This window comes from Schistocerca cancellata, unplaced genomic scaffold (assembly GCF_023864275.1).
Source record: "Schistocerca cancellata isolate TAMUIC-IGC-003103 unplaced genomic scaffold, iqSchCanc2.1 HiC_scaffold_322, whole genome shotgun sequence".
Taxonomy (NCBI): domain Eukaryota; kingdom Metazoa; phylum Arthropoda; class Insecta; order Orthoptera; family Acrididae; genus Schistocerca; species Schistocerca cancellata.
The window spans coordinates 38,317-59,283 of record NW_026046340.1 but is presented as its reverse complement, the minus strand read 5'-3'; the positions used below and the strand labels follow the sequence as shown (position 1 = coordinate 59,283).

The following is a 20,967-nucleotide window of genomic DNA, read 5'->3' as shown; positions in this document are numbered from 1 at the left end:
TCCGTCCAACGAACGCCGAACTCCGGTGTGGTCTAGTGGCTAGGATACCTGGCTTTCACCCAGGAGGCCCGGGTTCGATTCCCGGTACCGGAACGGAATTTTTTCCACACGAATCGTCTCAAGTTTCAGCTGTGCGTGCTGCCGTTTCCCGTCCTGTTCGCAATTCAGCTACTGTTTCATGACCGCCAGCAGAACATGGACGAGCGGAGCAGGCACACAGTGACCCTAGAAGTGGCGTGTGGCTTCATGCCATGTGTTTCCAGCATAGGGCTGAGCAACTGTCCGCGTCGAGGCCCGTTAGCTCAGTTGGTTAGAGCGTCGTGCTAATAACGCGAAGGTCGTGGGTTCGATCCCCCCACGGGCCAGTACGCTTTTACTACTACGAAAAGGCAGTGCCGATTTCAGCTGGCGAGTGTGATGGCCAAAAGATCATCGCCCTGCGTGGACGTTGACAGAGGATCCGAACCCGACTTGTCGGCAAGCGCTACAGCATTCGCTCGGCAATGGCCACAATATGTTGAATACGCTGGTTCTGATACGGCAAAGAGAAAACGAAAGAAAATGTCCGATTGCCGACGTGTAACAACTTTGGCCCCTGTCAGTGCTTGGGCGGGTGACCGCATGGGAACGCAGGGTACTGTTGGCAATTTTGCTTCCTATTTGTCTTTCTCCTTTCTTTTCGCAGCTGCAGCCCGATTCAGTCAGGGAGACGCCACCGTGTAATGAAGCGGCGTGCTGTGTGTCCACCGCCTCGCCTCTCCTTGCCTCTCTCAGTCGTTTCTCGTGCTTGTCGTGTTGATATAGGCCGACTGGAGAGCGTCAGCTCTCGCGTCAGCTGAGCAAAGTCGAGACAAGTCGAGACTCAAGGGGAATCGACGCACACGCTATAGGGTGGCCTGCAGCGAGTAAGATGGGGAAAGAAACATTAATTTAAGGACGCGTGGCAAAAGTACTTATACGCAAAAGTAAAAGCCTGCTGCGGTGGCCGGGAATCGAACCCGGATCAACTGCTTGGAAGGCAACTATGCTGACCATTACACCACCACCGCACAGTTGCCTTCCGCGCCTCGCGAGCCGCGCTGTGTCTGCTTCCCGCCTGTCAGCGGCGCCTGAAGGTGGTCGTAGCTGTAGGCGCGTTACGGGGTAGGCGAGCTCATCCAGGCAGCGTCTCTACGCACATTTCGCGTCCTTTGGCAAGAGTCGTCGCGTGCGTGCGCCGCAAGAGTACTTAGACGATCATTTTTAAGCAGTGCAGTGCAGGATTCAGCGTCTGTAGCATTCTCTCGAGAGGATGCGACGGCGCTGGACGGCAGTCCCACTTTCCCCTCAGACGTCTGCAGCGGAAAGCACCAGGAAGCTGTGAACTAGCTGAGCATCGGTGGTTCAGTGGTAGAATGCTCGCCTGCCACGCGGGCGGCCCGGGTTCGATTCCCGGCCGATGCATCATTTTGCTTTTCCCGCGGTGCCGTGTGACTTGCGCGCTTGAGATGCACGATCCACAAGAATGTATAGCGGGATTCCCTTGAGAAGAAACGAGAACGCAGCACGCGCGGTTCCCCACTCGGACGCTCGCGTCATGTTCTACGGACTGGCGTCGGCCTGGCCTCACAAGTTGCTGTGTCCAGGTGCCTCCGAGGCATTGAACTTGAACGACGGGGAGTGCTGCCTATGGTTGCAAAAGCTGCAGCAACACCGCAATCAACTGGGCCGGCAATGCACGTGTAGCAACAGAACGCGTTAACCACGAAGTAGTGTATCTCTGCGTCTAACATTGGGTACGCTGCTTACCCAGATTCCAGGACCAGCGGTCTCCCCCCGTCCCCCTGCCTCGGTAGCGCAGTAGGCAGCGCGTAAGTCTCATAATTTTAAGGTCGTGAGTTCGATTCTCACCCGGGGCATTTAATTTTCTGTGAGTCACGGTGGTGCTGTCGCTAGTGCTCGAACTTATTTCTTGTTTGTTATCCACAACGTTTCAACGCTTCAGCGAGAAAATGTTTACTTCCTGTTATTGATACTTACAGCTTTCCTTTTCCTCTTCTCCCAGTAGAGCAAGAAGCCAAATGCATTGCTCTGAGACTTTTGAGGTGCGCGCCTTGCCAGTCAGTATGCGCAAAGACGCTCGCAAAGAGAGAAGGGTGCCGACGCGGGACTCGGCACGAAATGTGCGAGAGACCATCCGATCCGTCCAACGAACGCCGAACTCCGGTGTGGTCTAGTGGCTAGGATACCTGGCTTTCACCCAGGAGGCCCGGGTTCGATTCCCGGTACCGGAACGGAATTTTTTCCACACGAATCGTCTCAAGTTTCAGCTGTGCGTGCTGCCGTTTCCCGTCCTGTTCGCAATTCAGCTACTGTTTCATGACCGCCAGCAGAACATGGACGAGCGGAGCAGGCACACAGTGACCCTAGAAGTGGCGTGTGGCTTCATGCCACGTGTTTCCAGCGTAGGGCTGAGCAACCGTCCGCGTCGAGGCCCGTTAGCTCAGTTGGTTAGAGCGTCGTGCTAATAACGCGAAGGTCGTGGGTTCGATCCCCCCACGGGCCAGTACGCTTTTACTACTACGAAAAGGCAGCGCCGATTTCAGCTGGCGAGTGTGATGGCCAAAAGATCATCGCCCTGCGTGGACGTTGACAGAGGATCCGAACCCGACTTGTCGGCAAGCGCTACAGCATTCGCTCGGCAATGGCCACAATATGTTGAATACGCTGGTTCTGATACGGCAAAGAGAAAACCAAAGAAAATGTCCGATTGCCGACGTGTAACAACTTTGGCCCCTGTCAGTGCTTGGGCGGGTGACCGCATGGGAACGCAGGGTACTGTTGGCAATTTTGCTTCCTATTTGTCTTTCTCCTTTCTTTTCGCAGCTGCAGCCCGATTCAGTCAGGGAGACGCCACCGTGTAATGAAGCGGCGTGCTGTGTGTCCACCGCCTCGCCTCTCCTTGCCTCTCTCAGTCGTTTCTCGTGCTTGTCGTGTTGATATAGGCCGACTGGAGAGCGTCAGCTCTCGCGTCAGCTGAGCAAAGTCGAGACAAGTCGAGACTCAAGGGGAATCGACGCACACGCTATAGGGTGGCCTGCAGCGAGTAAGATGGGGAAAGAAACATTAATTTAAGGACGCGTGGCAAAAGTACTTATACGCAAAAGTAAAAGCCTGCTGCGGTGGCCGGGAATCGACCCCGGATCAACTGCTTGGAAGGCAACTATGCTGACCATTACACCACCACCGCACAGTTGCCTTCCGCGCCTCGCGAGCCGCGCTGTGTCTGCTTCCCGCCTGTCAGCGGCGCCTGAAGGTGGTCGTAGCTGTAGGCGCGTTACGGGGTAGGCGAGCTCATCCAGGCAGCGTCTCTACGCACATTTCGCGTCCTTTGGCAAGAGTCGTCGCGTGCGTGCGCCGCAAGAGTACTTAGACGATCATTTTTAAGCAGTGCAGTGCAGGATTCAGCGTCTGTAGCATTCTCTCGAGAGGATGCGACGGCGCTGGACGGCAGTCCCACTTTCCCCTCAGACGTCTGCAGCGGAAAGCACCAGGAAGCTGTGAACTAGCTGAGCATCGGTGGTTCAGTGGTAGAATGCTCGCCTGCCACGCGGGCGGCCCGGGTTCGATTCCCGGCCGATGCATCATTTTGCTTTTCCCGCGGTGCCGTGTGACTTGCGCGCTTGAGATGCACGATCCACAAGAATGTATAGCGGGATTCCCTTGAGAAGAAACGAGAACGCAGCACGCGCGGTTCCCCACTCGGACGCTCGCGTCATGTTCTACGGACTGGCGTCGGCCTGGCCTCACAAGTTGCTGTGTCCAGGTGCCTCCGAGGCATTGAACTTGAACGACGGGGAGTGCTGCCTATGGTTGCAAAAGCTGCAGCAACACCGCAATCAACTGGGCCGGCAATGCACGTGTAGCAACAGAACGCGTTAACCACGAAGTAGTGTATCTCTGCGTCTAACATTGGGTACGCTGCTTACCCAGATTCCAGGACCAGCGGTCTCCCCCCGTCCCCCTGCCTCGGTAGCGCAGTAGGCAGCGCGTAAGTCTCATAATTTTAAGGTCGTGAGTTCGATTCTCACCCGGGGCATTTAATTTTCTGTGAGTCACGGTGGTGCTGTCGCTAGTGCTCGAACTTATTTCTTGTTTGTTATCCACAACGTTTCAACGCTTCAGCGAGAAAATGTTTACTTCCTGTTATTGATACTTACAGCTTTCCTTTTCCTCTTCTCCCAGTAGAGCAAGAAGCCAAATGCATTGCTCTGAGACTTTTGAGGTGCGCGCCTTGCCAGTCAGTATGCGCAAAGACGCTCGCAAAGAGAGAAGGGTGCCGACGCGGGACTCGGCACGAAATGTGCGAGAGACCATCCGATCCGTCCAACGAACGCCGAACTCCGGTGTGGTCTAGTGGCTAGGATACCTGGCTTTCACCCAGGAGGCCCGGGTTCGATTCCCGGTACCGGAACGGAATTTTTTCCACACGAATCGTCTCAAGTTTCAGCTGTGCGTGCTGCCGTTTCCCGTCCTGTTCGCAATTCAGCTACTGTTTCATGACCGCCAGCAGAACATGGACGAGCGGAGCAGGCACACAGTGACCCTAGAAGTGGCGTGTGGCTTCATGCCACGTGTTTCCAGCATAGGGCTGAGCAACCGTCCGCGTCGAGGCCCGTTAGCTCAGTTGGTTAGAGCGTCGTGCTAATAACGCGAAGGTCGTGGGTTCGATCCCCCCACGGGCCAGTACGCTTTTACTACTACGAAAAGGCAGTGCCGATTTCAGCTGGCGAGTGTGATGGCCAAAAGATCATCGCCCTGCGTGGACGTTGACAGAGGATCCGAACCCGACTTGTCGGCAAGCGCTACAGCATTCGCTCGGCAATGGCCACAATATGTTGAATACGCTGGTTCTGATACGGCAAAGAGAAAACGAAAGAAAATGTCCGATTGCCGACGTGTAACAACTTTGGCCCCTGTCAGTGCTTGGGCGGGTGACCGCATGGGAACGCAGGGTACTGTTGGCAATTTTGCTTCCTATTTGTCTTTCTCCTTTCTTTTCGCAGCTGCAGCCCGATTCAGTCAGGGAGACGCCACCGTGTAATGAAGCGGCGTGCTGTGTGTCCACCGCCTCGCCTCTCCTTGCCTCTCTCAGTCGTTTCTCGTGCTTGTCGTGTTGATATAGGCCGACTGGAGAGCGTCAGCTCTCGCGTCAGCTGAGCAAAGTCGAGACAAGTCGAGACTCAAGGGGAATCGACGCACACGCTATAGGGTGGCCTGCAGCGAGTAAGATGGGGAAAGAAACATTAATTTAAGGACGCGTGGCAAAAGTACTTATACGCAAAAGTAAAAGCCTGCTGCGGTGGCCGGGAATCGAACCCGGATCAACTGCTTGGAAGGCAACTATGCTGACCATTACACCACCACCGCACAGTTGCCTTCCGCGCCTCGCGAGCCGCGCTGTGTCTGCTTCCCGCCTGTCAGCGGCGCCTGAAGGTGGTCGTAGCTGTAGGCGCGTTACGGGGTAGGCGAGCTCATCCAGGCAGCGTCTCTACGCACATTTCGCGTCCTTTGGCAAGAGTCGTCGCGTGCGTGCGCCGCAAGAGTACTTAGACGATCATTTTTAAGCAGTGCAGTGCAGGATTCAGCGTCTGTAGCATTCTCTCGAGAGGATGCGACGGCGCTGGACGGCAGTCCCACTTTCCCCTCAGACGTCTGCAGCGGAAAGCACCAGGAAGCTGTGAACTAGCTGAGCATCGGTGGTTCAGTGGTAGAATGCTCGCCTGCCACGCGGGCGGCCCGGGTTCGATTCCCGGCCGATGCATCATTTTGCTTTTCCCGCGGTGCCGTGTGACTTGCGCGCTTGAGATGCACGATCCACAAGAATGTATAGCGGGATTCCCTTGAGAAGAAACGAGAACGCAGCACGCGCGGTTCCCCACTCGGACGCTCGCGTCATGTTCTACGGACTGGCGTCGGCCTGGCCTCACAAGTTGCTGTGTCCAGGTGCCTCCGAGGCATTGAACTTGAACGACGGGGAGTGCTGCCTATGGTTGCAAAAGCTGCAGCAACACCGCAATCAACTGGGCCGGCAATGCACGTGTAGCAACAGAACGCGTTAACCACGAAGTAGTGTATCTCTGCGTCTAACATTGGGTACGCTGCTTACCCAGATTCCAGGACCAGCGGTCTCCCCCCGTCCCCCTGCCTCGGTAGCGCAGTAGGCAGCGCGTAAGTCTCATAATTTTAAGGTCGTGAGTTCGATTCTCACCCGGGGCATTTAATTTTCTGTGAGTCACGGTGGTGCTGTCGCTAGTGCTCGAACTTATTTCTTGTTTGTTATCCACAACGTTTCAACGCTTCAGCGAGAAAATGTTTACTTCCTGTTATTGATACTTACAGCTTTCCTTTTCCTCTTCTCCCAGTAGAGCAAGAAGCCAAATGCATTGCTCTGAGACTTTTGAGGTGCGCGCCTTGCCAGTCAGTATGCGCAAAGACGCTCGCAAAGAGAGAAGGGTGCCGACGCGGGACTCGGCACGAAATGTGCGAGAGACCATCCGATCCGTCCAACGAACGCCGAACTCCGGTGTGGTCTAGTGGCTAGGATACCTGGCTTTCACCCAGGAGGCCCGGGTTCGATTCCCGGTACCGGAACGGAATTTTTTCCACACGAATCGTCTCAAGTTTCAGCTGTGCGTGCTGCCGTTTCCCGTCCTGTTCGCAATTCAGCTACTGTTTCATGACCGCCAGCAGAACATGGACGAGCGGAGCAGGCACACAGTGACCCTAGAAGTGGCGTGTGGCTTCATGCCACGTGTTTCCAGCGTAGGGCTGAGCAACCGTCCGCGTCGAGGCCCGTTAGCTCAGTTGGTTAGAGCGTCGTGCTAATAACGCGAAGGTCGTGGGTTCGATCCCCCCACGGGCCAGTACGCTTTTACTACTACGAAAAGGCAGCGCCGATTTCAGCTGGCGAGTGTGATGGCCAAAAGATCATCGCCCTGCGTGGACGTTGACAGAGGATCCGAACCCGACTTGTCGGCAAGCGCTACAGCATTCGCTCGGCAATGGCCACAATATGTTGAATACGCTGGTTCTGATACGGCAAAGAGAAAACCAAAGAAAATGTCCGATTGCCGACGTGTAACAACTTTGGCCCCTGTCAGTGCTTGGGCGGGTGACCGCATGGGAACGCAGGGTACTGTTGGCAATTTTGCTTCCTATTTGTCTTTCTCCTTTCTTTTCGCAGCTGCAGCCCGATTCAGTCAGGGAGACGCCACCGTGTAATGAAGCGGCGTGCTGTGTGTCCACCGCCTCGCCTCTCCTTGCCTCTCTCAGTCGTTTCTCGTGCTTGTCGTGTTGATATAGGCCGACTGGAGAGCGTCAGCTCTCGCGTCAGCTGAGCAAAGTCGAGACAAGTCGAGACTCAAGGGGAATCGACGCACACGCTATAGGGTGGCCTGCAGCGAGTAAGATGGGGAAAGAAACATTAATTTAAGGACGCGTGGCAAAAGTACTTATACGCAAAAGTAAAAGCCTGCTGCGGTGGCCGGGAATCGAACCCGGATCAACTGCTTGGAAGGCAACTATGCTGACCATTACACCACCACCGCACAGTTGCCTTCCGCGCCTCGCGAGCCGCGCTGTGTCTGCTTCCCGCCTGTCAGCGGCGCCTGAAGGTGGTCGTAGCTGTAGGCGCGTTACGGGGTAGGCGAGCTCATCCAGGCAGCGTCTCTACGCACATTTCGCGTCCTTTGGCAAGAGTCGTCGCGTGCGTGCGCCGCAAGAGTACTTAGACGATCATTTTTAAGCAGTGCAGTGCAGGATTCAGCGTCTGTAGCATTCTCTCGAGAGGATGCGACGGCGCTGGACGGCAGTCCCACTTTCCCCTCAGACGTCTGCAGCGGAAAGCACCAGGAAGCTGTGAACTAGCTGAGCATCGGTGGTTCAGTGGTAGAATGCTCGCCTGCCACGCGGGCGGCCCGGGTTCGATTCCCGGCCGATGCATCATTTTGCTTTTCCCGCGGTGCCGTGTGACTTGCGCGCTTGAGATGCACGATCCACAAGAATGTATAGCGGGATTCCCTTGAGAAGAAACGAGAACGCAGCACGCGCGGTTCCCCACTCGGACGCTCGCGTCATGTTCTACGGACTGGCGTCGGCCTGGCCTCACAAGTTGCTGTGTCCAGGTGCCTCCGAGGCATTGAACTTGAACGACGGGGAGTGCTGCCTATGGTTGCAAAAGCTGCAGCAACACCGCAATCAACTGGGCCGGCAATGCACGTGTAGCAACAGAACGCGTTAACCACGAAGTAGTGTATCTCTGCGTCTAACATTGGGTACGCTGCTTACCCAGATTCCAGGACCAGCGGTCTCCCCCCGTCCCCCTGCCTCGGTAGCGCAGTAGGCAGCGCGTAAGTCTCATAATTTTAAGGTCGTGAGTTCGATTCTCACCCGGGGCATTTAATTTTCTGTGAGTCACGGTGGTGCTGTCGCTAGTGCTCGAACTTATTTCTTGTTTGTTATCCACAACGTTTCAACGCTTCAGCGAGAAAATGTTTACTTCCTGTTATTGATACTTACAGCTTTCCTTTTCCTCTTCTCCCAGTAGAGCAAGAAGCCAAATGCATTGCTCTGAGACTTTTGAGGTGCGCGCCTTGCCAGTCAGTATGCGCAAAGACGCTCGCAAAGAGAGAAGGGTGCCGACGCGGGACTCGGCACGAAATGTGCGAGAGACCATCCGATCCGTCCAACGAACGCCGAACTCCGGTGTGGTCTAGTGGCTAGGATACCTGGCTTTCACCCAGGAGGCCCGGGTTCGATTCCCGGTACCGGAACGGAATTTTTTCCACACGAATCGTCTCAAGTTTCAGCTGTGCGTGCTGCCGTTTCCCGTCCTGTTCGCAATTCAGCTACTGTTTCATGACCGCCAGCAGAACATGGACGAGCGGAGCAGGCACACAGTGACCCTAGAAGTGGCGTGTGGCTTCATGCCACGTGTTTCCAGCGTAGGGCTGAGCAACCGTCCGCGTCGAGGCCCGTTAGCTCAGTTGGTTAGAGCGTCGTGCTAATAACGCGAAGGTCGTGGGTTCGATCCCCCCACGGGCCAGTACGCTTTTACTACTACGAAAAGGCAGCGCCGATTTCAGCTGGCGAGTGTGATGGCCAAAAGATCATCGCCCTGCGTGGACGTTGACAGAGGATCCGAACCCGACTTGTCGGCAAGCGCTACAGCATTCGCTCGGCAATGGCCACAATATGTTGAATACGCTGGTTCTGATACGGCAAAGAGAAAACCAAAGAAAATGTCCGATTGCCGACGTGTAACAACTTTGGCCCCTGTCAGTGCTTGGGCGGGTGACCGCATGGGAACGCAGGGTACTGTTGGCAATTTTGCTTCCTATTTGTCTTTCTCCTTTCTTTTCGCAGCTGCAGCCCGATTCAGTCAGGGAGACGCCACCGTGTAATGAAGCGGCGTGCTGTGTGTCCACCGCCTCGCCTCTCCTTGCCTCTCTCAGTCGTTTCTCGTGCTTGTCGTGTTGATATAGGCCGACTGGAGAGCGTCAGCTCTCGCGTCAGCTGAGCAAAGTCGAGACAAGTCGAGACTCAAGGGGAATCGACGCACACGCTATAGGGTGGCCTGCAGCGAGTAAGATGGGGAAAGAAACATTAATTTAAGGACGCGTGGCAAAAGTACTTATACGCAAAAGTAAAAGCCTGCTGCGGTGGCCGGGAATCGAACCCGGATCAACTGCTTGGAAGGCAACTATGCTGACCATTACACCACCACCGCACAGTTGCCTTCCGCGCCTCGCGAGCCGCGCTGTGTCTGCTTCCCGCCTGTCAGCGGCGCCTGAAGGTGGTCGTAGCTGTAGGCGCGTTACGGGGTAGGCGAGCTCATCCAGGCAGCGTCTCTACGCACATTTCGCGTCCTTTGGCAAGAGTCGTCGCGTGCGTGCGCCGCAAGAGTACTTAGACGATCATTTTTAAGCAGTGCAGTGCAGGATTCAGCGTCTGTAGCATTCTCTCGAGAGGATGCGACGGCGCTGGACGGCAGTCCCACTTTCCCCTCAGACGTCTGCAGCGGAAAGCACCAGGAAGCTGTGAACTAGCTGAGCATCGGTGGTTCAGTGGTAGAATGCTCGCCTGCCACGCGGGCGGCCCGGGTTCGATTCCCGGCCGATGCATCATTTTGCTTTTCCCGCGGTGCCGTGTGACTTGCGCGCTTGAGATGCACGATCCACAAGAATGTATAGCGGGATTCCCTTGAGAAGAAACGAGAACGCAGCACGCGCGGTTCCCCACTCGGACGCTCGCGTCATGTTCTACGGACTGGCGTCGGCCTGGCCTCACAAGTTGCTGTGTCCAGGTGCCTCCGAGGCATTGAACTTGAACGACGGGGAGTGCTGCCTATGGTTGCAAAAGCTGCAGCAACACCGCAATCAACTGGGCCGGCAATGCACGTGTAGCAACAGAACGCGTTAACCACGAAGTAGTGTATCTCTGCGTCTAACATTGGGTACGCTGCTTACCCAGATTCCAGGACCAGCGGTCTCCCCCCGTCCCCCTGCCTCGGTAGCGCAGTAGGCAGCGCGTAAGTCTCATAATTTTAAGGTCGTGAGTTCGATTCTCACCCGGGGCATTTAATTTTCTGTGAGTCACGGTGGTGCTGTCGCTAGTGCTCGAACTTATTTCTTGTTTGTTATCCACAACGTTTCAACGCTTCAGCGAGAAAATGTTTACTTCCTGTTATTGATACTTACAGCTTTCCTTTTCCTCTTCATCCAGTAGAGCAAGAGGCCAAATGCATTGCTCTGAGACTTTTGAGGTGCGCGCCTTGCCAGTCAGTATGCGCAAAGACGCTCGCAAAGAGAGAAGGGTGCCGACGCGGGACTCGGCACGAAATGTGCGAGAGACCATCCGATCCGTCCAACGAACGCCGAACTCCGGTGTGGTCTAGTGGCTAGGATACCTGGCTTTCACCCAGGAGGCCCGGGTTCGATTCCCGGTACCGGAACGGAATTTTTTCCACACGAATCGTCTCAAGTTTCAGCTGTGCGTGCTGCCGTTTCCCGTCCTGTTCGCAATTCAGCTACTGTTTCATGACCGCCAGCAGAACATGGACGAGCGGAGCAGGCACACAGTGACCCTAGAAGTGGCGTGTGGCTTCATGCCACGTGTTTCCAGCGTAGGGCTGAGCAACCGTCCGCGTCGAGGCCCGTTAGCTCAGTTGGTTAGAGCGTCGTGCTAATAACGCGAAGGTCGTGGGTTCGATCCCCCCACGGGCCAGTACGCTTTTACTACTACGAAAAGGCAGCGCCGATTTCAGCTGGCGAGTGTGATGGCCAAAAGATCATCGCCCTGCGTGGACGTTGACAGAGGATCCGAACCCGACTTGTCGGCAAGCGCTACAGCATTCGCTCGGCAATGGCCACAATATGTTGAATACGCTGGTTCTGATACGGCAAAGAGAAAACCAAAGAAAATGTCCGATTGCCGACGTGTAACAACTTTGGCCCCTGTCAGTGCTTGGGCGGGTGACCGCATGGGAACGCAGGGTACTGTTGGCAATTTTGCTTCCTATTTGTCTTTCTCCTTTCTTTTCGCAGCTGCAGCCCGATTCAGTCAGGGAGACGCCACCGTGTAATGAAGCGGCGTGCTGTGTGTCCACCGCCTCGCCTCTCCTTGCCTCTCTCAGTCGTTTCTCGTGCTTGTCGTGTTGATATAGGCCGACTGGAGAGCGTCAGCTCTCGCGTCAGCTGAGCAAAGTCGAGACAAGTCGAGACTCAAGGGGAATCGACGCACACGCTATAGGGTGGCCTGCAGCGAGTAAGATGGGGAAAGAAACATTAATTTAAGGACGCGTGGCAAAAGTACTTATACGCAAAAGTAAAAGCCTGCTGCGGTGGCCGGGAATCGAACCCGGATCAACTGCTTGGAAGGCAACTATGCTGACCATTACACCACCACCGCACAGTTGCCTTCCGCGCCTCGCGAGCCGCGCTGTGTCTGCTTCCCGCCTGTCAGCGGCGCCTGAAGGTGGTCGTAGCTGTAGGCGCGTTACGGGGTAGGCGAGCTCATCCAGGCAGCGTCTCTACGCACATTTCGTGTCCTTTGGCAAGAGTCGTCGCGTGCGTGCGCCGCAAGAGTACTTAGACGATCATTTTTAAGCAGTGCAGTGCAGGATTCAGCGTCTGTAGCATTCTCTCGAGAGGATGCGACGGCGCTGGACGGCAGTCCCACTTTCCCCTCAGACGTCTGCAGCGGAAAGCACCAGGAAGCTGTGAACTAGCTGAGCATCGGTGGTTCAGTGGTAGAATGCTCGCCTGCCACGCGGGCGGCCCGGGTTCGATTCCCGGCCGATGCATCATTTTGCTTTTCCCGCGGTGCCGTGTGACTTGCGCGCTTGAGATGCACGATCCACAAGAATGTATAGCGGGATTCCCTTGAGAAGAAACGAGAACGCAGCACGCGCGGTTCCCCACTCGGACGCTCGCGTCATGTTCTACGGACTGGCGTCGGCCTGGCCTCACAAGTTGCTGTGTCCAGGTGCCTCCGAGGCATTGAACTTGAACGACGGGGAGTGCTGCCTATGGTTGCAAAAGCTGCAGCAACACCGCAATCAACTGGGCCGGCAATGCACGTGTAGCAACAGAACGCGTTAACCACGAAGTAGTGTATCTCTGCGTCTAACATTGGGTACGCTGCTTACCCAGATTCCAGGACCAGCGGTCTCCCCCCGTCCCCCTGCCTCGGTAGCGCAGTAGGCAGCGCGTAAGTCTCATAATTTTAAGGTCGTGAGTTCGATTCTCACCCGGGGCATTTAATTTTCTGTGAGTCACGGTGGTGCTGTCGCTAGTGCTCGAACTTATTTCTTGTTTGTTATCCACAACGTTTCAACGCTTCAGCGAGAAAATGTTTACTTCCTGTTATTGATACTTACAGCTTTCCTTTTCCTCTTCTCCCAGTAGAGCAAGAAGCCAAATGCATTGCTCTGAGACTTTTGAGGTGCGCGCCTTGCCAGTCAGTATGCGCAAAGACGCTCGCAAAGAGAGAAGGGTGCCGACGCGGGACTCGGCACGAAATGTGCGAGAGACCATCCGATCCGTCCAACGAACGCCGAACTCTGGTGTGGTCTAGTGGCTAGGATACCTGGCTTTCACCCAGGAGGCCCGGGTTCGATTCCCGGTACCGGAACGGAATTTTTTCCACACGAATCGTCTCAAGTTTCAGCTGTGCGTGCTGCCGTTTCCCGTCCTGTTCGCAATTCAGCTACTGTTTCATGACCGCCAGCAGAACATGGACGAGCGGAGCAGGCACACAGTGACCCTAGAAGTGGCGTGTGGCTTCATGCCACGTGTTTCCAGCGTAGGGCTGAGCAACCGTCCGCGTCGAGGCCCGTTAGCTCAGTTGGTTAGAGCGTCGTGCTAATAACGCGAAGGTCGTGGGTTCGATCCCCCCACGGGCCAGTACGCTTTTACTACTACGAAAAGGCAGCGCCGATTTCAGCTGGCGAGTGTGATGGCCAAAAGATCATCGCCCTGCGTGGACGTTGACAGAGGATCCGAACCCGACTTGTCGGCAAGCGCTACAGCATTCGCTCGGCAATGGCCACAATATGTTGAATACGCTGGTTCTGATACGGCAAAGAGAAAACCAAAGAAAATGTCCGATTGCCGACGTGTAACAACTTTGGCCCCTGTCAGTGCTTGGGCGGGTGACCGCATGGGAACGCAGGGTACTGTTGGCAATTTTGCTTCCTATTTGTCTTTCTCCTTTCTTTTCGCAGCTGCAGCCCGATTCAGTCAGGGAGACGCCACCGTGTAATGAAGCGGCGTGCTGTGTGTCCACCGCCTCGCCTCTCCTTGCCTCTCTCAGTCGTTTCTCGTGCTTGTCGTGTTGATATAGGCCGACTGGAGAGCGTCAGCTCTCGCGTCAGCTGAGCAAAGTCGAGACAAGTCGAGACTCAAGGGGAATCGACGCACACGCTATAGGGTGGCCTGCAGCGAGTAAGATGGGGAAAGAAACATTAATTTAAGGACGCGTGGCAAAAGTACTTATACGCAAAAGTAAATGCCTGCTGCGGTGGCCGGGAATCGACCCCGGATCAACTGCTTGGAAGGCAACTATGCTGACAATTACACCACCACCGCACAGTTGCCTTCCGCGCCTCGCGAGCCGCGCTGTGTCTGCTTCCCGCCTGTCAGCGGCGCCTGAAGGTGGTCGTAGCTGTAGGCGCGTTACAGGGTAGGCGAGCTCATCCAGGCAGCGTCTCTACGCACATTTCGCGTCCTTTGGCAAGAGTCGTCGCGTGCGTGCGCCGCAAGAGTACTTAGACGATCATTTTTAAGCAGTGCAGTGCAGGATTCAGCGTCTGTAGCATTCTCTCGAGAGGATGCGACGGCGCTGGACGGCAGTCCCACTTTCCCCTCAGACGTCTGCAGCGGAAAGCACCAGGAAGCTGTGAACTAGCTGAGCATCGGTGGTTCAGTGGTAGAATGCTCGCCTGCCACGCGGGCGGCCCGGGTTCGATTCCCGGCCGATGCATCATTTTGCTTTTCCCGCGGTGCCGTGTGACTTGCGCGCTTGAGATGCACGATCCACAAGAATGTATAGCGGGATTCCCTTGAGAAGAAACGAGAACGCAGCACGCGCGGTTCCCCACTCGGACGCTCGCGTCATGTTCTACGGACTGGCGTCGGCCTGGCCTCACAAGTTGCTGTGTCCAGGTGCCTCCGAGGCATTGAACTTGAACGACGGGGAGTGCTGCCTATGGTTGCAAAAGCTGCAGCAACACCGCAATCAACTGGGCCGGCAATGCACGTGTAGCAACAGAACGCGTTAACCACGAAGTAGTGTATCTCTGCGTCTAACATTGGGTACGCTGCTTACCCAGATTCCAGGACCAGCGGTCTCCCCCCGTCCCCCTGCCTCGGTAGCGCAGTAGGCAGCGCGTAAGTCTCATAATTTTAAGGTCGTGAGTTCGATTCTCACCCGGGGCATTTAATTTTCTGTGAGTCACGGTGGTGCTGTCGCTAGTGCTCGAACTTATTTCTTGTTTGTTATCCACAACGTTTCAACGCTTCAGCGAGAAAATGTTTACTTCCTGTTATTGATACTTACAGCTTTCCTTTTCCTCTTCTCCCAGTAGAGCAAGAAGCCAAATGCATTGCTCTGAGACTTTTGAGGTGCGCGCCTTGCCAGTCAGTATGCGCAAAGACGCTCGCAAAGAGAGAAGGGTGCCGACGCGGGACTCGGCACGAAATGTGCGAGAGACCATCCGATCCGTCCAACGAACGCCGAACTCCGGTGTGGTCTAGTGGCTAGGATACCTGGCTTTCACCCAGGAGGCCCGGGTTCGATTCCCGGTACCGGAACGGAATTTTTTCCACACGAATCGTCTCAAGTTTCAGCTGTGCGTGCTGCCGTTTCCCGTCCTGTTCGCAATTCAGCTACTGTTTCATGACCGCCAGCAGAACATGGACGAGCGGAGCAGGCACACAGTGACCCTAGAAGTGGCGTGTGGCTTCATGCCACGTGTTTCCAGCGTAGGGCTGAGCAACCGTCCGCGTCGAGGCCCGTTAGCTCAGTTGGTTAGAGCGTCGTGCTAATAACGCGAAGGTCGTGGGTTCGATCCCCCCACGGGCCAGTACGCTTTTACTACTACGAAAAGGCAGCGCCGATTTCAGCTGGCGAGTGTGATGGCCAAAAGATCATCGCCCTGCGTGGACGTTGACAGAGGATCCGAACCCGACTTGTCGGCAAGCGCTACAGCATTCGCTCGGCAATGGCCACAATATGTTGAATACGCTGGTTCTGATACGGCAAAGAGAAAACGAAAGAAAATGTCCGATTGCCGACGTGTAACAACTTTGGCCCCTGTCAGTGCTTGGGCGGGTGACCGCATGGGAACGCAGGGTACTGTTGGCAATTTTGCTTCCTATTTGTCTTTCTCCTTTCTTTTCGCAGCTGCAGCCCGATTCAGTCAGGGAGACGCCACCGTGTAATGAAGCGGCGTGCTGTGTGTCCACCGCCTCGCCTCTCCTTGCCTCTCTCAGTCGTTTCTCGTGCTTGTCGTGTTGATATAGGCCGACTGGAGAGCGTCAGCTCTCGCGTCAGCTGAGCAAAGTCGAGACAAGTCGAGACTCAAGGGGAATCGACGCACACGCTATAGGGTGGCCTGCAGCGAGTAAGATGGGGAAAGAAACATTAATTTAAGGACGCGTGGCAAAAGTACTTATACGCAAAAGTAAAAGCCTGCTGCGGTGGCCGGGAATCGAACCCGGATCAACTGCTGGGAAGGCAACTATGCTGACCATTACACCACCACCGCACAGTTGCCTTCCGCGCCTCGCGAGCCGCGCTGTGTCTGCTTCCCGCCTGTCAGCGGCGCCTGAAGGTGGTCGTAGCTGTAGGCGCGTTACGGGGTAGGCGAGCTCATCCAGGCAGCGTCTCTACGCACATTTCGCGTCCTTTGGCAAGAGTCGTCGCGTGCGTGCGCCGCAAGAGTACTTAGACGATCATTTTTAAGCAGTGCAGTGCAGGATTCAGCGTCTGTAGCATTCTCTCGAGAGGATGCGACGGCGCTGGACGGCAGTCCCACTTTCCCCTCAGACGTCTGCAGCGGAAAGCACCAGGAAGCTGTGAACTAGCTGAGCATCGGTGGTTCAGTGGTAGAATGCTCGCCTGCCACGCGGGCGGCCCGGGTTCGATTCCCGGCCGATGCATCATTTTGCTTTTCCCGCGGTGCCGTGTGACTTGCGCGCTTGAGATGCACGATCCACAAGAATGTATAGCGGGATTCCCTTGAGAAGAAACGAGAACGCAGCACGCGCGGTTCCCCACTCGGACGCTCGCGTCATGTTCTACGGACTGGCGTCGGCCTGGCCTCACAAGTTGCTGTGTCCAGGTGCCTCCGAGGCATTGAACTTGAACGACGGGGAGTGCTGCCTATGGTTGCAAAAGCTGCAGCAACACCGCAATCAACTGGGCCGGCAATGCACGTGTAGCAACAGAACGCGTTAACCACGAAGTAGTGTATCTCTGCGTCTAACATTGGGTACGCTGCTTACCCAGATTCCAGGACCAGCGGTCTCCCCCCGTCCCCCTGCCTCGGTAGCGCAGTAGGCAGCGCGTAAGTCTCATAATTTTAAGGTCGTGAGTTCGATTCTCACCCGGGGCATTTAATTTTCTGTGAGTCACGGTGGTGCTGTCGCTAGTGCTCGAACTTATTTCTTGTTTGTTATCCACAACGTTTCAACGCTTCAGCGAGAAAATGTTTACTTCCTGTTATTGATACTTACAGCTTTCCTTTTCCTCTTCTCCCAGTAGAGCAAGAAGCCAAATGCATTGCTCTGAGACTTTTGAGGTGCGCGCCTTGCCAGTCAGTATGCGCAAAGACGCTCGCAAAGAGAGAAGGGTGCCGACGCGGGACTCGGCACGAAATGTGCGAGAGACCATCCGATCCGTCCAACGAACGCCGAACTCCGGTGTGGTCTAGTGGCTAGGATACCTGGCTTTCACCCAGGAGGCCCGGGTTCGATTCCCGGTACCGGAACGGAATTTTTTCCACACGAATCGTCTCAAGTTTCAGCTGTGCGTGCTGCCGTTTCCCGTCCTGTTCGCAATTCAGCTACTGTTTCATGACCGCCAGCAGAACATGGACGAGCGGAGCAGGCACACAGTGACCCTAGAAGTGGCGTGTGGCTTCATGCCACGTGTTTCCAGCGTAGGGCTGAGCAACCGTCCGCGTCGAGGCCCGTTAGCTCAGTTGGTTAGAGCGTCGTGCTAATAACGCGAAGGTCGTGGGTTCGATCCCCCCACGGGCCAGTACGCTTTTACTACTACGAAAAGGCAGCGCCGATTTCAGCTGGCGAGTGTGATGGCCAAAAGATCATCGCCCTGCGTGGACGTTGACAGAGGATCCGAACCCGACTTGTCGGCAAGCGCTACAGCATTCGCTCGGCAATGGCCACAATATGTTGAATACGCTGGTTCTGATACGGCAAAGAGAAAACGAAAGAAAATGTCCGATTGCCGACGTGTAACAACTTTGGCCCCTGTCAGTGCTTGGGCGGGTGACCGCATGGGAACGCAGGGTACTGTTGGCAATTTTGCTTCCTATTTGTCTTTCTCCTTTCTTTTCGCAGCTGCAGCCCGATTCAGTCAGGGAGACGCCACCGTGTAATGAAGCGGCGTGCTGTGTGTCCACCGCCTCGCCTCTCCTTGCCTCTCTCAGTCGTTTCTCGTGCTTGTCGTGTTGATATAGGCCGACTGGAGAGCGTCAGCTCTCGCGTCAGCTGAGCAAAGTCGAGACAAGTCGAGACTCAAGGGGAATCGACGCACACGCTATAGGGTGGCCTGCAGCGAGTAAGATGGGGAAAGAAACATTAATTTAAGGACGCGTGGCAAAAGTACTTATACGCAAAAGTAAAAGCCTGCTGCGGTGGCCGGGAATCGAACCCGGATCAACTGCTTGGAAGGCAACTATGCTGACCATTACACCACCACCGCACAGTTGCCTTCCGCGCCTCGCGAGCCGCGCTGTGTCTGCTTCCCGCCTGTCAGCGGCGCCTGAAGGTGGTCGTAGCTGTAGGCGCGTTACGGGGTAGGCGAGCTCATCCAGGCAGCGTCTCTACGCACATTTCGCGTCCTTTGGCAAGAGTCGTCGCGTGCGTGCGCCGCAAGAGTACTTAGACGATCATTTTTAAGCAGTGCAGTGCAGGATTCAGCGTCTGTAGCATTCTCTCGAGAGGATGCGACGGCGCTGGACGGCAGTCCCACTTTCCCCTCAGACGTCTGCAGCGGAAAGCACCAGGAAGCTGTGAACTAGCTGAGCATCGGTGGTTCAGTGGTAGAATGCTCGCCTGCCACGCGGGCGGCCCGGGTTCGATTCCCGGCCGATGCATCATTTTGCTTTTCCCGCGGTGCCGTGTGACTTGCGCGCTTGAGATGCACGATCCACAAGAATGTATAGCGGGATTCCCTTGAGAAGAAACGAGAACGCAGCACGCGCGGTTCCCCACTCGGACGCTCGCGTCATGTTCTACGGACTGGCGTCGGCCTGGCCTCACAAGTTGCTGTGTCCAGGTGCCTCCGAGGCATTGAACTTGAACGACGGGGAGTGCTGCCTATGGTTGCAAAAGCTGCAGCAACACCGCAATCAACTGGGCCGGCAATGCACGTGTAGCAACAGAACGCGTTAACCACGAAGTAGTGTATCTCTGCGTCTAACATTGGGTACGCTGCTTACCCAGATTCCAGGACCAGCGGTCTCCCCCCGTCCCCCTGCCTCGGTAGCGCAGTAGGCAGCGCGTAAGTCTCATAATTTTAAGGTCGTGAGTTCGATTCTCACCCGGGGCATTTAATTTTCTGTGAGTCACGGTGGTGCTGTCGCTAGTGCTCGAACTTATTTCTTGTTTGTTATCCACAACGTTTCAACGCTTCAGCGAGAAAATGTTTACTTCCTGTTATTGATACTTACAGCTTTCCTTTTCCTCTTCTCCCAGTAGAGCAAGAAGCCAAATGCATTGCTCTGAGACTTTTGAGGTGCGCGCCTTGCCAGTCAGTATGCGCAAAGACGCTCGCAAAGAGAGAAGGGTGCCGACGCGGGACTCGGCACGAAATGTGCGAGAGACCATCCGATCCGTCCAACGAACGCCGAACTCCGGTGTGGTCTAGTGGCTAGGATACCTGGCTTTCACCCAGGAGGCCCGGGTTCGATTCCCGGTACCGGAACGGAATTTTTTCCACACGAATCGTCTCAAGTTTCAGCTGTGCGTGCTGCCGTTTCCCGTCCTGTTCGCAATTCAGCTACTGTTTCATGACCGCCAGCAGAACATGGACGAGCGGAGCAGGCACACAGTGACCCTAGAAGTGGCGTGTGGCTTCATGCCACGTGTTTCCAGCGTAGGGCTGAGCAACCGTCCGCGTCGAGGCCCGTTAGCTCAGTTGGTTAGAGCGTCGTGCTAATAACGCGAAGGTCGTGGGTTCGATCCCCCCACGGGCCAGTACGCTTTTACTACTACGAAAAGGCAGCGCCGATTTCAGCTGGCGAGTGTGATGGCCAAAAGATCATCGCCCTGCGTGGACGTTGACAGAGGATCCGAACCCGACTTGTCGGCAAGCGCTACAGCATTCGCTCGGCAATGGCCACAATATGTTGAATACGCTGGTTCTGATACGGCAAAGAGAAAACGAAAGAAAATGTCCGATTGCCGACGTGTAACAACTTTGGCCCCTGTCAGTGCTTGGGCGGGTGACCGCATGGGAACGCAGGGTACTGTTGGCAATTTTGCTTCCTATTTGTCTTTCTCCTTTCTTTTCGCAGCTGCAGCCCGATTCAGTCAGGGAGACGCCACCGTGTAATGAAGCGGCGTGCTGTGTGTCCACCGCCTCGCCTCTCCTTGCCTCTCTCAGTCGTTTCTCGTGCTTGTCGTGTTGATATAGGCCGACTGGAGAGCGTCAGCTCTCGCGTCAGCTGAGCAAAGTCGAGACAAGTCGAGACTCAAGGGGAATCGACGCACACGCTATAGGGTGGCCTGCAGCGAGTAAGATGGGGAAAGAAACATTAATTTAAGGACGCGTGGCAAAAGTACTTATACGCAAAAGTAAAATCCTGCTGCGGTGGCCGGGAATCGAACCCGGATCAACTGCTTGGAAGGCAACTATGCTGACCATTACACCACCACCGCACAGTTGCCTTCCGCGCCTCGCGAGCCGCGCTGTGTCTGCTTCCCGCCTGTCAGCGGCGCCTGAAGGTGGTCGTAGCTGTAGGCGCGTTACGGGGTAGGCGAGCTCATCCAGGCAGCGTCTCTACGCACATTTCGCGTCCTTTGGCAAGAGTCGTCGCGTGCGTGCGCCGCAAGAGTACTTAGACGATCATTTTTAAGCAGTGCAGTGCAGGATTCAGCGTCTGTAGCATTCTCTCGAGAGGATGCGACGGCGCTGGACGGCAGTCCCACTTTCCCCTCAGACGTCTGCAGCGGAAAG

General features: G+C 55.6%; 47 non-coding genes across 47 annotated transcripts; 38 read left to right on the top strand and 9 right to left on the bottom strand.

The window, feature by feature from the left end:
* The first annotated feature begins 21 nt into the window (after nucleotides 1–21).
* Nucleotides 22–93, top strand: Trnae-uuc (transfer RNA glutamic acid (anticodon UUC)). Its single transcript has one exon. It is a non-coding gene; the product is annotated as a tRNA-Glu (tRNA).
* A 198-nt stretch (nucleotides 94–291) lies between these two features.
* Nucleotides 292–365, top strand: Trnai-aau (transfer RNA isoleucine (anticodon AAU)). Its single transcript has one exon. It is a non-coding gene; the product is annotated as a tRNA-Ile (tRNA).
* Nucleotides 366–977: 612 nt separating this feature from the next.
* Nucleotides 978–1,049, bottom strand: Trnag-ucc (transfer RNA glycine (anticodon UCC)). Its single transcript has one exon. It is a non-coding gene; the product is annotated as a tRNA-Gly (tRNA).
* Nucleotides 1,050–1,372: 323 nt separating this feature from the next.
* On the top strand, nucleotides 1,373–1,443 carry Trnag-gcc (transfer RNA glycine (anticodon GCC)). Its single transcript has one exon. It is a non-coding gene; the product is annotated as a tRNA-Gly (tRNA).
* A 382-nt stretch (nucleotides 1,444–1,825) lies between these two features.
* Trnam-cau (transfer RNA methionine (anticodon CAU)) lies at nucleotides 1,826–1,898 on the top strand. Its single transcript has one exon. It is a non-coding gene; the product is annotated as a tRNA-Met (tRNA).
* Nucleotides 1,899–2,201: 303 nt separating this feature from the next.
* Nucleotides 2,202–2,273, top strand: Trnae-uuc (transfer RNA glutamic acid (anticodon UUC)). Its single transcript has one exon. It is a non-coding gene; the product is annotated as a tRNA-Glu (tRNA).
* A 198-nt stretch (nucleotides 2,274–2,471) lies between these two features.
* Trnai-aau (transfer RNA isoleucine (anticodon AAU)) lies at nucleotides 2,472–2,545 on the top strand. Its single transcript has one exon. It is a non-coding gene; the product is annotated as a tRNA-Ile (tRNA).
* A 612-nt stretch (nucleotides 2,546–3,157) lies between these two features.
* Nucleotides 3,158–3,229, bottom strand: Trnag-ucc (transfer RNA glycine (anticodon UCC)). The gene has a single exon. It is a non-coding gene; the product is annotated as a tRNA-Gly (tRNA).
* Nucleotides 3,230–3,552: 323 nt separating this feature from the next.
* Trnag-gcc (transfer RNA glycine (anticodon GCC)) lies at nucleotides 3,553–3,623 on the top strand. Its single transcript has one exon. It is a non-coding gene; the product is annotated as a tRNA-Gly (tRNA).
* A 382-nt stretch (nucleotides 3,624–4,005) lies between these two features.
* On the top strand, nucleotides 4,006–4,078 carry Trnam-cau (transfer RNA methionine (anticodon CAU)). Its single transcript has one exon. It is a non-coding gene; the product is annotated as a tRNA-Met (tRNA).
* A 303-nt stretch (nucleotides 4,079–4,381) lies between these two features.
* On the top strand, nucleotides 4,382–4,453 carry Trnae-uuc (transfer RNA glutamic acid (anticodon UUC)). The gene has a single exon. It is a non-coding gene; the product is annotated as a tRNA-Glu (tRNA).
* A 198-nt stretch (nucleotides 4,454–4,651) lies between these two features.
* Nucleotides 4,652–4,725, top strand: Trnai-aau (transfer RNA isoleucine (anticodon AAU)). The gene has a single exon. It is a non-coding gene; the product is annotated as a tRNA-Ile (tRNA).
* A 612-nt stretch (nucleotides 4,726–5,337) lies between these two features.
* On the bottom strand, nucleotides 5,338–5,409 carry Trnag-ucc (transfer RNA glycine (anticodon UCC)). Its single transcript has one exon. It is a non-coding gene; the product is annotated as a tRNA-Gly (tRNA).
* Nucleotides 5,410–5,732: 323 nt separating this feature from the next.
* Trnag-gcc (transfer RNA glycine (anticodon GCC)) lies at nucleotides 5,733–5,803 on the top strand. Its single transcript has one exon. It is a non-coding gene; the product is annotated as a tRNA-Gly (tRNA).
* A 382-nt stretch (nucleotides 5,804–6,185) lies between these two features.
* Nucleotides 6,186–6,258, top strand: Trnam-cau (transfer RNA methionine (anticodon CAU)). Its single transcript has one exon. It is a non-coding gene; the product is annotated as a tRNA-Met (tRNA).
* A 303-nt stretch (nucleotides 6,259–6,561) lies between these two features.
* Trnae-uuc (transfer RNA glutamic acid (anticodon UUC)) lies at nucleotides 6,562–6,633 on the top strand. Its single transcript has one exon. It is a non-coding gene; the product is annotated as a tRNA-Glu (tRNA).
* A 198-nt stretch (nucleotides 6,634–6,831) lies between these two features.
* On the top strand, nucleotides 6,832–6,905 carry Trnai-aau (transfer RNA isoleucine (anticodon AAU)). Its single transcript has one exon. It is a non-coding gene; the product is annotated as a tRNA-Ile (tRNA).
* Nucleotides 6,906–7,517: 612 nt separating this feature from the next.
* Nucleotides 7,518–7,589, bottom strand: Trnag-ucc (transfer RNA glycine (anticodon UCC)). The gene has a single exon. It is a non-coding gene; the product is annotated as a tRNA-Gly (tRNA).
* Nucleotides 7,590–7,912: 323 nt separating this feature from the next.
* On the top strand, nucleotides 7,913–7,983 carry Trnag-gcc (transfer RNA glycine (anticodon GCC)). The gene has a single exon. It is a non-coding gene; the product is annotated as a tRNA-Gly (tRNA).
* A 382-nt stretch (nucleotides 7,984–8,365) lies between these two features.
* Nucleotides 8,366–8,438, top strand: Trnam-cau (transfer RNA methionine (anticodon CAU)). Its single transcript has one exon. It is a non-coding gene; the product is annotated as a tRNA-Met (tRNA).
* A 303-nt stretch (nucleotides 8,439–8,741) lies between these two features.
* Trnae-uuc (transfer RNA glutamic acid (anticodon UUC)) lies at nucleotides 8,742–8,813 on the top strand. Its single transcript has one exon. It is a non-coding gene; the product is annotated as a tRNA-Glu (tRNA).
* A 198-nt stretch (nucleotides 8,814–9,011) lies between these two features.
* On the top strand, nucleotides 9,012–9,085 carry Trnai-aau (transfer RNA isoleucine (anticodon AAU)). Its single transcript has one exon. It is a non-coding gene; the product is annotated as a tRNA-Ile (tRNA).
* Nucleotides 9,086–9,697: 612 nt separating this feature from the next.
* On the bottom strand, nucleotides 9,698–9,769 carry Trnag-ucc (transfer RNA glycine (anticodon UCC)). The gene has a single exon. It is a non-coding gene; the product is annotated as a tRNA-Gly (tRNA).
* Nucleotides 9,770–10,092: 323 nt separating this feature from the next.
* Nucleotides 10,093–10,163, top strand: Trnag-gcc (transfer RNA glycine (anticodon GCC)). The gene has a single exon. It is a non-coding gene; the product is annotated as a tRNA-Gly (tRNA).
* A 382-nt stretch (nucleotides 10,164–10,545) lies between these two features.
* Trnam-cau (transfer RNA methionine (anticodon CAU)) lies at nucleotides 10,546–10,618 on the top strand. Its single transcript has one exon. It is a non-coding gene; the product is annotated as a tRNA-Met (tRNA).
* Nucleotides 10,619–10,921: 303 nt separating this feature from the next.
* Nucleotides 10,922–10,993, top strand: Trnae-uuc (transfer RNA glutamic acid (anticodon UUC)). Its single transcript has one exon. It is a non-coding gene; the product is annotated as a tRNA-Glu (tRNA).
* Nucleotides 10,994–11,191: 198 nt separating this feature from the next.
* On the top strand, nucleotides 11,192–11,265 carry Trnai-aau (transfer RNA isoleucine (anticodon AAU)). The gene has a single exon. It is a non-coding gene; the product is annotated as a tRNA-Ile (tRNA).
* Nucleotides 11,266–11,877: 612 nt separating this feature from the next.
* Trnag-ucc (transfer RNA glycine (anticodon UCC)) lies at nucleotides 11,878–11,949 on the bottom strand. Its single transcript has one exon. It is a non-coding gene; the product is annotated as a tRNA-Gly (tRNA).
* Nucleotides 11,950–12,272: 323 nt separating this feature from the next.
* Nucleotides 12,273–12,343, top strand: Trnag-gcc (transfer RNA glycine (anticodon GCC)). Its single transcript has one exon. It is a non-coding gene; the product is annotated as a tRNA-Gly (tRNA).
* Nucleotides 12,344–12,725: 382 nt separating this feature from the next.
* Trnam-cau (transfer RNA methionine (anticodon CAU)) lies at nucleotides 12,726–12,798 on the top strand. The gene has a single exon. It is a non-coding gene; the product is annotated as a tRNA-Met (tRNA).
* A 303-nt stretch (nucleotides 12,799–13,101) lies between these two features.
* Trnae-uuc (transfer RNA glutamic acid (anticodon UUC)) lies at nucleotides 13,102–13,173 on the top strand. The gene has a single exon. It is a non-coding gene; the product is annotated as a tRNA-Glu (tRNA).
* Nucleotides 13,174–13,371: 198 nt separating this feature from the next.
* On the top strand, nucleotides 13,372–13,445 carry Trnai-aau (transfer RNA isoleucine (anticodon AAU)). Its single transcript has one exon. It is a non-coding gene; the product is annotated as a tRNA-Ile (tRNA).
* A 1,007-nt stretch (nucleotides 13,446–14,452) lies between these two features.
* On the top strand, nucleotides 14,453–14,523 carry Trnag-gcc (transfer RNA glycine (anticodon GCC)). The gene has a single exon. It is a non-coding gene; the product is annotated as a tRNA-Gly (tRNA).
* Nucleotides 14,524–14,905: 382 nt separating this feature from the next.
* Trnam-cau (transfer RNA methionine (anticodon CAU)) lies at nucleotides 14,906–14,978 on the top strand. Its single transcript has one exon. It is a non-coding gene; the product is annotated as a tRNA-Met (tRNA).
* Nucleotides 14,979–15,281: 303 nt separating this feature from the next.
* Trnae-uuc (transfer RNA glutamic acid (anticodon UUC)) lies at nucleotides 15,282–15,353 on the top strand. The gene has a single exon. It is a non-coding gene; the product is annotated as a tRNA-Glu (tRNA).
* Nucleotides 15,354–15,551: 198 nt separating this feature from the next.
* On the top strand, nucleotides 15,552–15,625 carry Trnai-aau (transfer RNA isoleucine (anticodon AAU)). The gene has a single exon. It is a non-coding gene; the product is annotated as a tRNA-Ile (tRNA).
* A 612-nt stretch (nucleotides 15,626–16,237) lies between these two features.
* Nucleotides 16,238–16,309, bottom strand: Trnag-ucc (transfer RNA glycine (anticodon UCC)). Its single transcript has one exon. It is a non-coding gene; the product is annotated as a tRNA-Gly (tRNA).
* A 323-nt stretch (nucleotides 16,310–16,632) lies between these two features.
* Nucleotides 16,633–16,703, top strand: Trnag-gcc (transfer RNA glycine (anticodon GCC)). Its single transcript has one exon. It is a non-coding gene; the product is annotated as a tRNA-Gly (tRNA).
* A 382-nt stretch (nucleotides 16,704–17,085) lies between these two features.
* Nucleotides 17,086–17,158, top strand: Trnam-cau (transfer RNA methionine (anticodon CAU)). Its single transcript has one exon. It is a non-coding gene; the product is annotated as a tRNA-Met (tRNA).
* Nucleotides 17,159–17,461: 303 nt separating this feature from the next.
* Nucleotides 17,462–17,533, top strand: Trnae-uuc (transfer RNA glutamic acid (anticodon UUC)). Its single transcript has one exon. It is a non-coding gene; the product is annotated as a tRNA-Glu (tRNA).
* Nucleotides 17,534–17,731: 198 nt separating this feature from the next.
* On the top strand, nucleotides 17,732–17,805 carry Trnai-aau (transfer RNA isoleucine (anticodon AAU)). Its single transcript has one exon. It is a non-coding gene; the product is annotated as a tRNA-Ile (tRNA).
* Nucleotides 17,806–18,417: 612 nt separating this feature from the next.
* On the bottom strand, nucleotides 18,418–18,489 carry Trnag-ucc (transfer RNA glycine (anticodon UCC)). Its single transcript has one exon. It is a non-coding gene; the product is annotated as a tRNA-Gly (tRNA).
* A 323-nt stretch (nucleotides 18,490–18,812) lies between these two features.
* Trnag-gcc (transfer RNA glycine (anticodon GCC)) lies at nucleotides 18,813–18,883 on the top strand. Its single transcript has one exon. It is a non-coding gene; the product is annotated as a tRNA-Gly (tRNA).
* Nucleotides 18,884–19,265: 382 nt separating this feature from the next.
* Trnam-cau (transfer RNA methionine (anticodon CAU)) lies at nucleotides 19,266–19,338 on the top strand. The gene has a single exon. It is a non-coding gene; the product is annotated as a tRNA-Met (tRNA).
* Nucleotides 19,339–19,641: 303 nt separating this feature from the next.
* Trnae-uuc (transfer RNA glutamic acid (anticodon UUC)) lies at nucleotides 19,642–19,713 on the top strand. The gene has a single exon. It is a non-coding gene; the product is annotated as a tRNA-Glu (tRNA).
* A 198-nt stretch (nucleotides 19,714–19,911) lies between these two features.
* Trnai-aau (transfer RNA isoleucine (anticodon AAU)) lies at nucleotides 19,912–19,985 on the top strand. The gene has a single exon. It is a non-coding gene; the product is annotated as a tRNA-Ile (tRNA).
* Nucleotides 19,986–20,597: 612 nt separating this feature from the next.
* Nucleotides 20,598–20,669, bottom strand: Trnag-ucc (transfer RNA glycine (anticodon UCC)). Its single transcript has one exon. It is a non-coding gene; the product is annotated as a tRNA-Gly (tRNA).
* Between the last annotated feature and the right edge of the window lie 298 nt (nucleotides 20,670–20,967).